Below are 12,809 nucleotides of genomic sequence, written 5' to 3'. Positions count from 1 at the left end.
CTGGAAAACAGATGGTGTGGAAACACCAGTGAGACCCAGGCCTGACCTGAGAGTGTCTCAGGAGCCACGCTCCTCGCTAAGGGTTATTGTGATTGGTCAGTGGCGGCCTCAGAACTCACTGACGTCACAGTTGCCATGGGCAGAGGAAGCTGCAGAAGGGGCTTGCAGGGGTGAGCTCAGCCATCCCAGGGGGTCCTCTGGAATCAAGGTCCCTCCGTTACTGATGCCCCGAAATGCCAGGCTTGAGTGGCACCTTTCTCTGTGTTTCAGCCAAGAGTCCGGGGACAAAGAAGCTTCATCTTCTAAGTGACAACTTCAGTATTTAGTCTTGAGGAGGCTCCTGTCTGCACATTCCCAGTGCCTTCTGGGAATTCTCATGCACCTCTGCAGAAGTTAAGCTTTAGTGCCCGGTGGATGTGTGTTTTTATTTTATTTTTGTTTATATATATATTGATTTCAGAGAGGGGGAGGGGGAGGGAGAGAGAGATAGAAGCATCAATAATGAGAATCAGAATGGATTAGAAAACTGTGGTACATCTACACAATGGAATACTATGCTGCTGTAAAAAAAAAAAAAAGAAGGAATTCTTACCATTTGCAACAGCGTGGATGGAACTGGAGAGCATTATGCTAAGTGAAATAAGCCAGTCAATGAAAGAAAAACACCACATGATCTCATTTATGGATAATAAAGACCATTATAAACTGATGAACAAAAATAGATACAGAGGCAGAGCAGCATCGAACAGACTAGAGATCAACCAAAGGATTTGTATGCATGCATATAAGCATAACCAATGGACACAAGACACTAGGGGGTAGGGGAGGCTGGGGCAAGGTCAAGGGAATATAAAAAGGAGACATATGTAATACTCTTTGTAATACTTTAAGCAATAAAACAAAATTTTTAAAAAAAAAATAATGAGAATCATTGACCAGCTGCCTCCTGCACACCCCCTTCCTGGGGATCAAGCCTGCAACCCGGGCTCGTGCCCTGACGGAATGGAACTGTGACCTCCTGGTTCATAGGTTGACACTCAACCACTGACCCACAATGCCCTGGCCAGCTGGACGTGTTTTGACAAATGTATACCCTCTTGTAACCAAGGCTTCAATCAAGATATGTACTTAGTGCACAGCTTGTTAGGTTTACCCTAAATCATGCATGTTTCAGTGGTCCTGTGAGTTGTATTTTTATTTGCAGTTGTCAATTTTTCATTGCATTTGTCAATTTTACATTGTTCTATGGACAGAATATAGAACAATGTTTGTTGTCAATTGTGCATAAAAATACATTTGTCAATTGCTTGTAAAAATATAATTCATTTTTTATACCGGGCTTATTGCATTTCTTGCCTCATTTCCTGCGCTGTCTGTAGTCCTGTGTCTGAAAATGTTTTTATATATTTTGTTCAGTTTCCTAACCATTAACAATGCAGGGCTAGTCTGGTACAGTAATTCATCAGAGTCAGAAGAGGGAGTCTTATGAGTTCTACTTGAGCAGACTTTATCTTTTTCCACACATCCTGTTTTAATTAGCATATCTTTATATCATTAAATTTTCTTCATAAAAACTTCCATTTGGTAGCTGTTTAGTTTCTATTATAAATGTTCTATAATTTATTCAAGTAGCCCTTTATTCTTGGACTGTTAAGTTGTTTACATTGGTTTAAATATTGCTATAGCAAGTCTTTTTATGTCATGTTTGTACTTCCTTTTTTAAAATATATTTTCATTGATATCAGAGAGGAAGGGAGAGGGAGAAAGAGATAGAAACATCAATGATGAGAGGGAATCATTGATAAAAAGGAGACATATGTAATACTCTTTGTAATACTTTAAGCAATAAAACAAAATTTTTTTAAAAAAAAATAATGAGAATCATTGACCAGCTGCCTCCTGCACGCCCCCTTCCTGGGGGGATCAAGCCTAACCCGGGCTCGTGCCCTGACTGGGAATGGAACTGTGACCTCCTGGTTCATAGGTTGACACTCAACCACTGACCCACAATGCCCTGGCCAGCTGGACGTGTTTTGACAAATGTATACCCTGTTGTAACCAAGGCTTCAATCAAGGTATGTACTTAGTGCACAGCTTGTTAGGTTTACCCTAAATCATGCATGTTTCAGTGGTCCTGTGAGTTGTATTTTTATTTGCAGTTGTCAATTTTTCATTGCATTTGTCAATTTTACATTGTTCTATGGACAGAATATAGAACAATGTTTGTTGTCAATTGTGCATAAAAATACATTTGTCAATTGCTTGTAAAAATATAATTCATTTTTTATACCGGGCTTATTGCATTTCTTGCCTCATTTCCTGCGCTGTCTGTAGTCCTGTGTCTGAAAATGTTTTTATATATTTTGTTCAGTTTCCTAACCATTAACAATGCAGGGCTAGTCTGGTACAGTAATTCATCAGAGTCAGAAGAGGGAGTCTTATGAGTTCTACTTGAGCAGACTTTATCTTTTTCCACACATCCTGTTTTAATTAGCATATCTTTATATCATTAAATTTTCTTCATAAAAACTTCCATTTGGTAGCTGTTTAGTTTCTATTATAAATGTTCTATAATTTATTCAAGTAGCCCTTTATTCTTGGACTGTTAAGTTGTTTACATTGGTTTAAATATTGCTATAGCAAGTCTTTTTATGTCATGTTTGTACTTCCTTTTTTAAAATATATTTTCATTGATATCAGAGAGGAAGGGAGAGGGAGAAAGAGATAGAAACATCAATGATGAGAGGGAATCATTGATGAGCTGCCTCCTGCACACCCCACACTGGGGATCGAGCTCACAACCCGGGCATGTGCCCTGACCGGGGATCGAACTGTAACCTTCTGGTTCATAGATCGATGCTCAACCACTGAGCCACGCCAGCCGAGCTCATCTATTTGTATTTCTGATGCATTATACCTGTTTCTAATGCAGTAATTCTGTCATTGTACTGTAATTTTTTTCATGAACATGTACCATCTGCTCCTGCACACCCCACACTGGGGATGGAGCTCACAACCCGGGCATGTGCCCTGACCGGGGATGGAACTGTAACCTTCTGGTTCATAGATCGATGCTCAACCACTGAGCTACGCCAGCCAAACTCATCTGTTTGTATTTCTCATGCATTATACCTGTTTCTAATGCAGTAATTCTATCATTGTACTGTAATTTTTTTTCGTGAACATCTCTAGGGGATTACAGAGGATTACAATTTTTCTATCGCCCCCGTGCCTAGCATCCATGGACTGGAAACAGTCCATTTCTCATGGACGGGTGGGACCTGCTACTCCCTGAGAGGTCATCAGACTTGATAGATAACACCTTTGTTTCTGTGGGCTTGGACCTTTTCAAGAAACACCTGCTCTCTCAGGTGATCCTCACATACTGGGAGTCAGTGAGTTAGAGATGAAGATACTGGGATGCAGAGAGGTGGGAAGTCAGGCGCTCAGCGAGCTGCTGACAGAAAGAAGACAGGGTCTCGGTTCCCTGTCCCCTGTTCCTGTCCCTTTCCTCCGGCTTGCGCTGAGTCTCTGGACCGAGTCAGCCCTCCAGGGGTCCTCTGAATTCCTGGGCTCCCTACACGGCTTATTCTTCTCCAAATAACAGCCGGCACCTTGAGCCTCTAAAGGCCTTTTCAAGCCCGGCCGGCGTGGCTCAGTGGTTGAGCGTCGACCTATGAACCAGGAGGTCACGGTTCGATTCCCAGTCAGGGCACATGCCCGGGTTGCAGGCTCCATCCCCAGTGGGGGGCGTGCAGGAGGCAGCTGGTCAATGATGCTCTCCCATCATTGATGTTTCCATCTCCCTCTCCCTCACCCTTCCTCTCTGAAAACAATAAAAAAAAATCTAATAATAAATAAAATAAAGGCCTTTGTAAGACAGTGTTGTCCCCGGGGAACCTGGTTTAGGGTGGGAGCCCCTCAGTGGGATGAGCTGCAGTGCCCTGGCTGCCCTTGAGTCTATCCCGACCCCCTAGCCTGTCACTTTCCACTTGGCCGTGGGCCCGGGTTAATGGCTTTCTGCAGGGTTGCTTTACAAGGGCTGCTCTGAAATGCGCTGTAAGGAACATATTCTTAATGGAGAGCGTTGCATCACCAGTGTTCCCAGCCCTCCCAGCCGTGGACACCAGCGAGGACCCCTTTACATTATAACTCCGCATCCGGAGCTCTGCGCTGTCCACTCAGGTGACACAGGGAACTCGGCACGTGTTAACGTCCCCGTATCTTTCAGTAGAACCGTGCCCTCAGCTCCTGTGTTCTTCTGGAAGCTTCCAGAAGCTTCCAAGGTTGACATCATGTTGCTGTGTCTCTTTGCTCCAGGCTATTCTTGTTGTTGTTGTTGTTAATCCTCACCCGAGGATATTTTTCCCATTATTTTTAGAGAGAATGGAAGGAAGGGAGGGGGAGACAGAGAGAAACATCAATGTGAGAGAGACATATGGATTGCTTGCCTCCCACCCAAGGATTGAACCTGCAAACCAAGTCCCAGCTCTTGACCGGGAATCAAAACTGCGACCCTTCGGTATGCAGGCTGGTGCTCTATCCACTGACCCACACCCGCCATGGCTTCTGCAGGCTATTCCTAACGTTCCACCTGGGCCACTGTCCTTTGCTTGTCCTGCGCCTGATGACCTTGGGCATTGGCTCACCCTGCCACTTGCCATCCTCTCGTCCACCAGCTAATGCTGCGTCCTCACTGTGCTCACCTGCACCGTCCCTGGCACCCCGCTGCTTGATCTGTCCCCCCAATGCCAGGCCTCACCTCTCAGCTGCTCCTGGTCCTCCCCAGATGCCATTCCACTCCTCTGCTTGACTGGGGGTGCAGCCCAGTCCCCAGGGGGATGCTGATGCATGACCTATTTCAACTCTGCTGGACTCCTTCTTTTCAAGTGGTCCAGGACCAGGTCGTCAGGCCTGAAGTCGTGCAGAGCATGGGAGGGGAGCTTTACTGATGGACACGTGTTCTGCTCTCCTCGTGGTCGGCGTGGAGCATGGCATTGGGACAGTTCAGCCAACAGCCACGCTGATGTACAGGACCAGCACTCCCTTCTCTCTTTGGCCCTGACTATGTCTTCCTCACTCCCTCCTCAGGGGGTGTCTTATCTGGCTGGTCCCCCGTACACTTGCCTGTACGTGTGCACACCCAATAGGGGGCAGGTTTGGGTCCTTTCCTCAGGAAGGCCTTCCACCTGCGTTGCAGTCAATGGAGGAGGAGGAAGTAGATGGGCAGGACCGGGAGGTGGGGCAGAAGGTATCTGAATTCCAGTTATTTCAGTGGTTCTCAACCTTCCTAATGCTGCGACCCTTTAATACAGTTCCTCATGTTGTGGTGACCCCCAACCATAAAATTATTTTTGTTGCTACTTCATAACTGTAATTTTGCTACTGTTATGAATCGTAATGTAAATATCTGATATGCAGGATGTATTTTCATTGTTACAAATTGAACATAATTAAAGCATAGTGATTAATCACAAAAACAATATGTAATTATATATGTGTTTTCCGATGGTCTTAGGCGACCCCTGTGAAAGGGTCATTCGACCCCCAAAGGGGTCATGACCCACAGGTTGAGAACCGCTGAGTTAGGGGCTCACCTTGATTATGGTCATACTATGATGTTTTAGACAAAGTATCACATAAAAGACCAGCCCTTTATGGAGGTGCTTTGAGTTCCTAAAAGGCAAATCTTAGTCCTATCTGTAATTAGATATCCTTCTAAGAGGAATGTCTTTTTTTAAAATACGTTTTTATTGATTTCAGAGAGAGGAAGGGAGAAGGAGAGAGGGATAGGAATACCAATGGTGAGAGAGAATCATTAATCAGCTGCCTCCTGCACACCCCCTACTGGGATCAAGCCCACAACCCAGGCATGTGCTCTGAACAGGAATTGAACTGTGACCTCCTGGTTTATAGGTCAACGCTCAACCACTGAGCCACACCGGCTGGGCAAGAGGAATGCCTTTTTTAATGCTTATGGATATCAGGACTAGAAAGAATCCTTAAAGTTAATGAACCCTGAGATTAGTCTTTCCTTATTCTGAGCTGAAATACAGTAGCAATCCTAGGGGAAAATGACTGGGATCTTTTTCTATCTACCAGCCTCTCAGATGCTTGGAGACAGCCCTCAATCTCCCAGGTCTCTCTTTTCCTTATCAAACCCCCTCCCCCCACCCCACCCGGTGTGGCTCAGTGGTCAAGCGTCGACTGTTAACGTAAAAAACCATTCAAACCTGTAAAGAATTTTCATGAGTTTATTTGAGCCAAACTGTCTACAATTGCCACAAAGCAGAAACTCAACAAACTGAAATAATGCTCCGGAGAATGGCCGGTTACATCTGTATTTATACATTGCAATCAAAGAAAAGGGACGTAGGTGGGTTACATGAAACCAATGAAAAACACTGAGTCAGTGTCACCTACCGGGGCAGAAGAGAAAGACCTTTTCTTATTAATCTCCTAGAAAAGCACCACTCATACCTAGATGCCTAGACAAGGATGCAATCAGTCAAATACTGTGAAAAACCAAGGTAAAAAGGCAACTCAGGAAAAGAAAAAGTATACAGAAAAAACAAACTTAAAGACATGGAAAAATGTGATATAAATAACAGAGAATTCAAGATGGCAGTTCTGAAAATAGTCAATGAAATGGGAGAATATATATAGAGAAGCAATTTAATGTGCTCAGAAAACAAATCAAAGAACAAAATGAGTACTTTACCAAAGAGATTAAAACATTTAAAAAGAACCAAACAGAAATTCTAGAGATGAAAAACTCTATAAAAGAGATCAAAATTAGCCTGGCTGATGTGGCTCAGCGGTTGAGCATTGAGCTATGAACCAGGAGGTGACTGTTCGATTACCAGTCAGGGAACATGCCCGGGTTATGGACTTGATCCCCAGTGGGGGGCATGCAGGAGGTGGCCAATCAATGATTCTCTGTCATCATGGATGTTTCTATCTCTCTCTCCCTCTCCCTTCCTCTCTGAAATCAATACAAATATATTTTGAAAAAAAGAAAAAGGAAAAAGAAAGCAGTGCTTCATTCTCATTCCAGTGGCCTGGGGATCACAAGGCAGCTGTACCCAGACCTTGTCCAGCATCTGTCCCCAAGCTGGACAGGGCAGGCTAGCCCTAGCACCCATCTCCAAACCCACAGGGCCACTTCCCGCTCTGTCAGCCCATCTTGACTTTGAACCAGATGTCTAGGTTCCGTGGACGTAGACATTTCTGCAGCACCCAGGAAGATAGACACACAGCCTTGTGGGTTGCTGCAACCCAAGGCGCTGGCCTTGCAGAGCCCTTTCATTTCAAAAACATGATCTGTGAAAGCCATTCAGTAAATGACTTCAACAAGTTCCCACCACTTCAATGACTTAATTAGAGCAAATTGCTTTCAAGGGCGGCGCAGACTGGGGTGGCTCAGGGTAGGAACATGAAGAAAAATTATAATCTTGGTTTTTCTCTAAGCCCATTATGAAACCAACTTGATTGGCTTCGAAGTTCACAAAGGAACAAGACTGGGGTGGCTCAGGGTAGGAACATGAAGAAAAATGATAATCTTGGTTTTTCTCTAAGCCCATTTTCCCTCCTAATTAATGCTGCCACCAACACAGTCACAGCTCATAAAACTCTGTTGCAGAAGCCCAGCCAGTGCCTTTGTTTACTGTGTGTGTGGGTAGCATTTATGGCATTAGCTGGAGAAGAATGGCTGACCCTGGGCAGTGCCAGCAGGCGGGGGATATGCTAATATCCTTTGCTCAGGAATGAACTCCCTGAGCCCCAAGGTCAAGCACAGGTGTGGGCCTTCACCTCCTCCTCTGCCTGCTGCTCTGATGGGGTCCAACCCCCAGGAGCCGCCTGTGTCTGAGGAAAGTCTCTTGTCACGTGAAAAGGGTAAAAGAGACCCTAGAGAATGACCAGCGTTATTTCTACTGAAATAATGTCTTGCATTCTGCATCGGACAAAGGACACGGGCTGGGCCAGAGGTGGTGGGACTTGAGGGGAGAGTGTGGGACAGACAGGAAGTGTAGGAGGTAATTGCTCCTGGGGGAGTGAGGTGGCAGGAGCCCCCTGGAGGAGGCCAGCTGTCTGTGGAAAGGGCCTCTGGGTGAGTCTAAGGAGAGGAAACGTTGAGAGCCCCAGCCAGCTCACCAGGGAGCCCTGGAGTGAGTTTAGTTAGCACTAGGCAGGTGCATAGACACCCACGCTGGCCTGAGAACCACTGGCTTGGAAGGGGATCTGCCCTCCTGTCCGTGCCAGAGGCCTCAACACATTGTCTTGGACAAAGACTGGTGGCCAAGGAGCCCGCTAGCCTCAGAGGGGAATGCCCGAGTCTGACGCCAGCCTGCACCACCAGAGCCAGCAGGCTTGGTCTCTGAGCTCAGCTGGGATTCCTGGACAAGGAAAGAGAAGACAGGGGCAGACCGGGAGACGGACTTCCTCCTTATAGGGTACATGGAGCTAGGGGTGAGCTTCAATTAGGAAAGTAAAAGATCATCACCAAGTTTTATCCATAGCTAAACTAGCCAAACCAGTCATGTCAATTACATTTGGCAAATCAGAACATTGGTTTCTCCTCAATCACCATCAAAGATATTAGTACAGTTGACCCTAGTACAATGCAAGGGTTGGGGTGCCAACCCATGTGCAGTTGAAAATCCATGTATAACTTTTGACTCCCCCAAACCTTAACTACAGTAACCTTCCCATCCTCAGGGGATTGGCTCCAAGACCCTGTGGACACCAAGATCTGCAGACACTCCAGTCCATATTATACAACTAGAGGCCTGACGCACGACATTCATGCGTGGGTATAGTCTCTAGCCTGGCCTGCAATCAGGGCCATCTTCCCAGGCTGCCCACAGCCAGCCCTGCCGCCCATCGCCACCCACCCCCGGTTCCCCATTCGCCTTCAGGCAATCGGAGCCTGCTGGCTGGGGAAAAAGACCAAGAGGTGGTCAGTGCGCCTTATAGTGACTGGTCGAGCGGTCATTCTGGTCGTTCTGCCGTTAGGTCAATTTGCATATTACCCTTTTATAGAGGATATGGTGTGGAGCCCAGCCAGTGTGGCTCAGTGGTTGAGCATCTACCCATGACCTAGGAGGTCATGGTTTGATTCCCGGTCAGGGCACATGCCTAGGTTGCAGGCTCAATCCCCAGTGAGGGGTGTGCAGGTGGCAGCCAATTAAAATATGGCATGGAACAGTACATACAATTGGGCTCATGCATCTGCAGATTCCTACCCATCGATTTATATCACAGTTGAATCCATGGATGCAAAACCCAGGGATCCGGAGGGCTGACAGCATAGTTACGGAAAAATGTCCAAATATAATTGGACCTGTGCAGTTCAAACCAATGTTCAAGAGTCAGCTGTATTGCCGAAACAGGTTTGGCTCAGTGGATAGAGCGTCGGCCTGCGGACTGAAAGGTCCCAGGTTCGATTCCGGTCAAGAGCATGTACCTGGGTTGCGGGCACATCCCCAGTGGGAGGTGTGCAGGAGGCAGCTGGTCGATGTTTCTCTCTCATCGATGTTTCTAACTCTCTATCTCTCTCCCTTCCTCTCTGTAAAAATTCAATAAAATATATTTTTTAAAAAAAAGAGTCAACTGTATTATCAACCATCATAATAATCAATATGATCATTCTGTATTAATAATTGGCTACCTATTGTGTGGCCAGATTCTGTAATGGAGACTTACAGATCTTGTCCTTCATTCTTATAACTCTGCCTGGTGAATTTTCTGGTTCTTGTTCCATGGACACTTGGACACTGGATGAAATTAACCGATTTGCCCAAAGGCGCCCTCGGCTAATTAAGTGAAGGCTCCCCAATTCAAACACAGGCCCGTCCCATCCTCTGGCCCCTCCTGGGGGGTCTTGGAAACCATCATGTTTGCTTTTCCTAACACATCACCTTGGATCAGTACTACACTTACCGCAAAGGAAAATGATTGCACTTGGGCAGGTCGGGAGCTCTAACCACAGGTAAACTTCGTTATCTCTCTGCTATGCTGGCGAGTTTGCTTGGGAGGAGGCGGCTGTGTTGCATGCGTTCTGTTCTCAGCCCTTTGCCTCTGGACCTTACCCGGGAGCCCGTGTGTAGCAGCTGCTCCGAGCCATCGGAGATCCCCCAGGGCAAGTGCCTGTGCCCTGCAGGGTCAAGAGCTTCTACTAACCCACAGGAAAGGACAACTCAGGAGAATAAGGGGCCAAGGTATGAGAAGCCTAAATTCAAAGACCAATAGATACATATGGGCAATACATGCTGAGACGCTGCTCCAACTCACTGGTGGTCAGGGGCCTGGGGGTCAAAGCAAGACCAGGATTCCGTTGTGTGTTTCCTGGCTTATTGCACAAGAAAAACGATCCAGGGTCAGGGAGGTGCAAGGAAACAGCTTTGTTTGGGGGAAATGGCGGCAGGGAAAGCTTTTCCAGGAGTCGGTTAGACCTTCCCAAATCGTAAATGCCTGTCCAAGCAATCTTACTTCTAGAAATGAATCCCCAAGAACGATTGATGCATAAGCAGTTTGCAGCATCACCAGTTAGCATAGTGGTGAAGACCATGGACTTTGGGACCAGATTGTCTGAGTGTAAACCATAGCGCCACCTCTCAGTCCCTCTGTGACCTTCAGTGAGTTATTGGTTCTTCTGTGACTCAGCTTCGTCGTGTGTAAGGCGATGAGAGACGGCACCTAACTCCCAGGGTTGTCATTAGCGGTTGAGGTCAACCGGAGTCTGATACATAGTGAGCATTAGAGAAGTGTTTTTCTGTTGTTGTTATTGTTACTAGAGGCTCGATGCACGAAATTTGTACAGGAGTAGGCCTTCCTTCCCCCGGCTGCTGGCATAGATACATATGGGCAATACATGCTGAGACGCTGCTCCAACTCACTGGTGGTCAGGGGCCTGGGGGTCAAAGCAAGACCAGGATTCCGTTGTGTGTTTCCTGGCTTATTGCACAAGAAAAACGATCCAGGGTCAGGGAGGTGCAAGGAAACAGCTTTGTTTGGGGGAAATGGCAGCAGGGAAAGCTTTTCCAGGAGTCGGTTAGACCTTCCCAAATCGTAAATGCCTGTCCAAGCAATCTTACTTCTAGAAATGAATCCCCAAGAACGATTGATGCATAAGCAGTTTGCAGCATCACCAGTTAGCATAGTGGTGAAGACCATGGACTTTGGGACCAGATTGTCTGAGTGTAAACCATAGCGCCACCTCTCAGTCCCTCTGTGACCTTCAGTGAGTTATTGGTCCTTCTGTGACTAAGCTTCGTCATGTGTAAGACAATGAGAGACAGCACCTAACTCCCAGGGTTGTCATTAGCGTTTGAGGTCAACCAGAGTCTGATACATAGTGAGCATTAGAGAAGTGACTGGGAATCGAACCATGATCTCCTGGTTCATAGGTCAGCGCTCAGCCACTGAATAACACTGGCTGGGCTCGCCTGTATTTCTTTTTTTTTTTAACCATATTTTTAAAATCTGCAAATAGATGTGCAAAGCTGTTAACAGTAATTTAAGTAATTTGAGGAGTAGGACAGAATGGGGCAGAGATAAAGGAAAGCTATTTTATTTTGTATGTCTCTAGAGTGCTTGAATTTTGTCTGGCCATTGTGGCTCAGTGGTTGAGCGTCAACCTATGAACCAGGAGGTCACAGTTCAATTCCTGGTTGGGGCACATGCCCGGGTTGCAGGCTTGAGCCCCAGTAGGGGGCGTGCAAGAGGCAGCCAATTAATGATGATTTGATCGATCAATGATCCTCATCATTGATGTGTTTTTTTCCTCTCTGAAATCAATAAAAATATATTTAAATAAATAAAGTACTTGAATTTTACTTCAAGCTCATATCACTTTTACAATGAAAAATCAGAATAGCATACCTGTCTGGTCAGCATATTATGAGCATACTACATATGCTTGTCTGTTTATTGGATAGTGATCTAATTATAATATTGTAAATTCCAGTTGTAATTCAGGCATCTCTTAAAAATTACAGTGTTAAATATTTTGTTAAGTGAGCGCTCATGACAAATGCCAAAAGTCAGCAAATCACTGTGAAAACTCAACCATGTGGGGATGTGAGTTGTTTTGGAACTCGAAATGCTTTGGCTAAATGAAAAGACCTTATTGTGAAAATAACAGATTTTCGTTTCCTCTCTAATTTTATAACTCTTGGCAGTGCAGCCTTTGGTTGTGCTGCGAAACGTTTGAAAAGGAAATGAGTGTAACGCACTGAGCTTTATTTTCCAAAATAGATACGTTTACATTTTGTCTGGGAGTTGTGGGATGCTGCGATATCGGGATATCACTTAGAAGGGGGATGGTAGGAGAGTGTGGGGGAGCAGCTGTCTTCCAGGCTCTAGACCAGCCGTGGGCAAACTACAGCCCACAGGCCGGATCCGGCCCGTTTGAAATGAATAAAACTAAAAAAAAAAAAAGACCGTACCCTTTTATGTAATGATGTTTACTTTGAATTTATATTAGTTCACACAAACACTCCATCCATGCTTTTGTTCCGGCCCTCCGGTCCAGTTTAAGAACCCATTGTGGCCCTCGAGTCAAAAAGTTTGCCCACCCCTGCTCTAGACTGAAGTAGGAACCCTTAAGTCACAGACGTGGTACAGCAGCTTTAAAACGATGAAAGAGGCCCCATGTTCTGTCACAGTGAGAACCGAGCTGGGACCGGTAGGCAATGGTGACACTTAGGACACTCAGTATTGGGTGGTCTAGTGGTCGGCAAACTGCGGCTCGAGAGCCACACGCGGCTCTTTGGCCCCTTGAGTGTGGCTCTTCCACAAAATACCAC

The sequence above is a fragment of the Myotis brandtii genome, unplaced genomic scaffold, assembly GCF_000412655.1.
Source record: "Myotis brandtii unplaced genomic scaffold, ASM41265v1 scaffold717, whole genome shotgun sequence".
NCBI classification, from domain to species: domain Eukaryota; kingdom Metazoa; phylum Chordata; class Mammalia; order Chiroptera; family Vespertilionidae; genus Myotis; species Myotis brandtii.
This window is presented reverse-complemented; position numbering follows the sequence as displayed.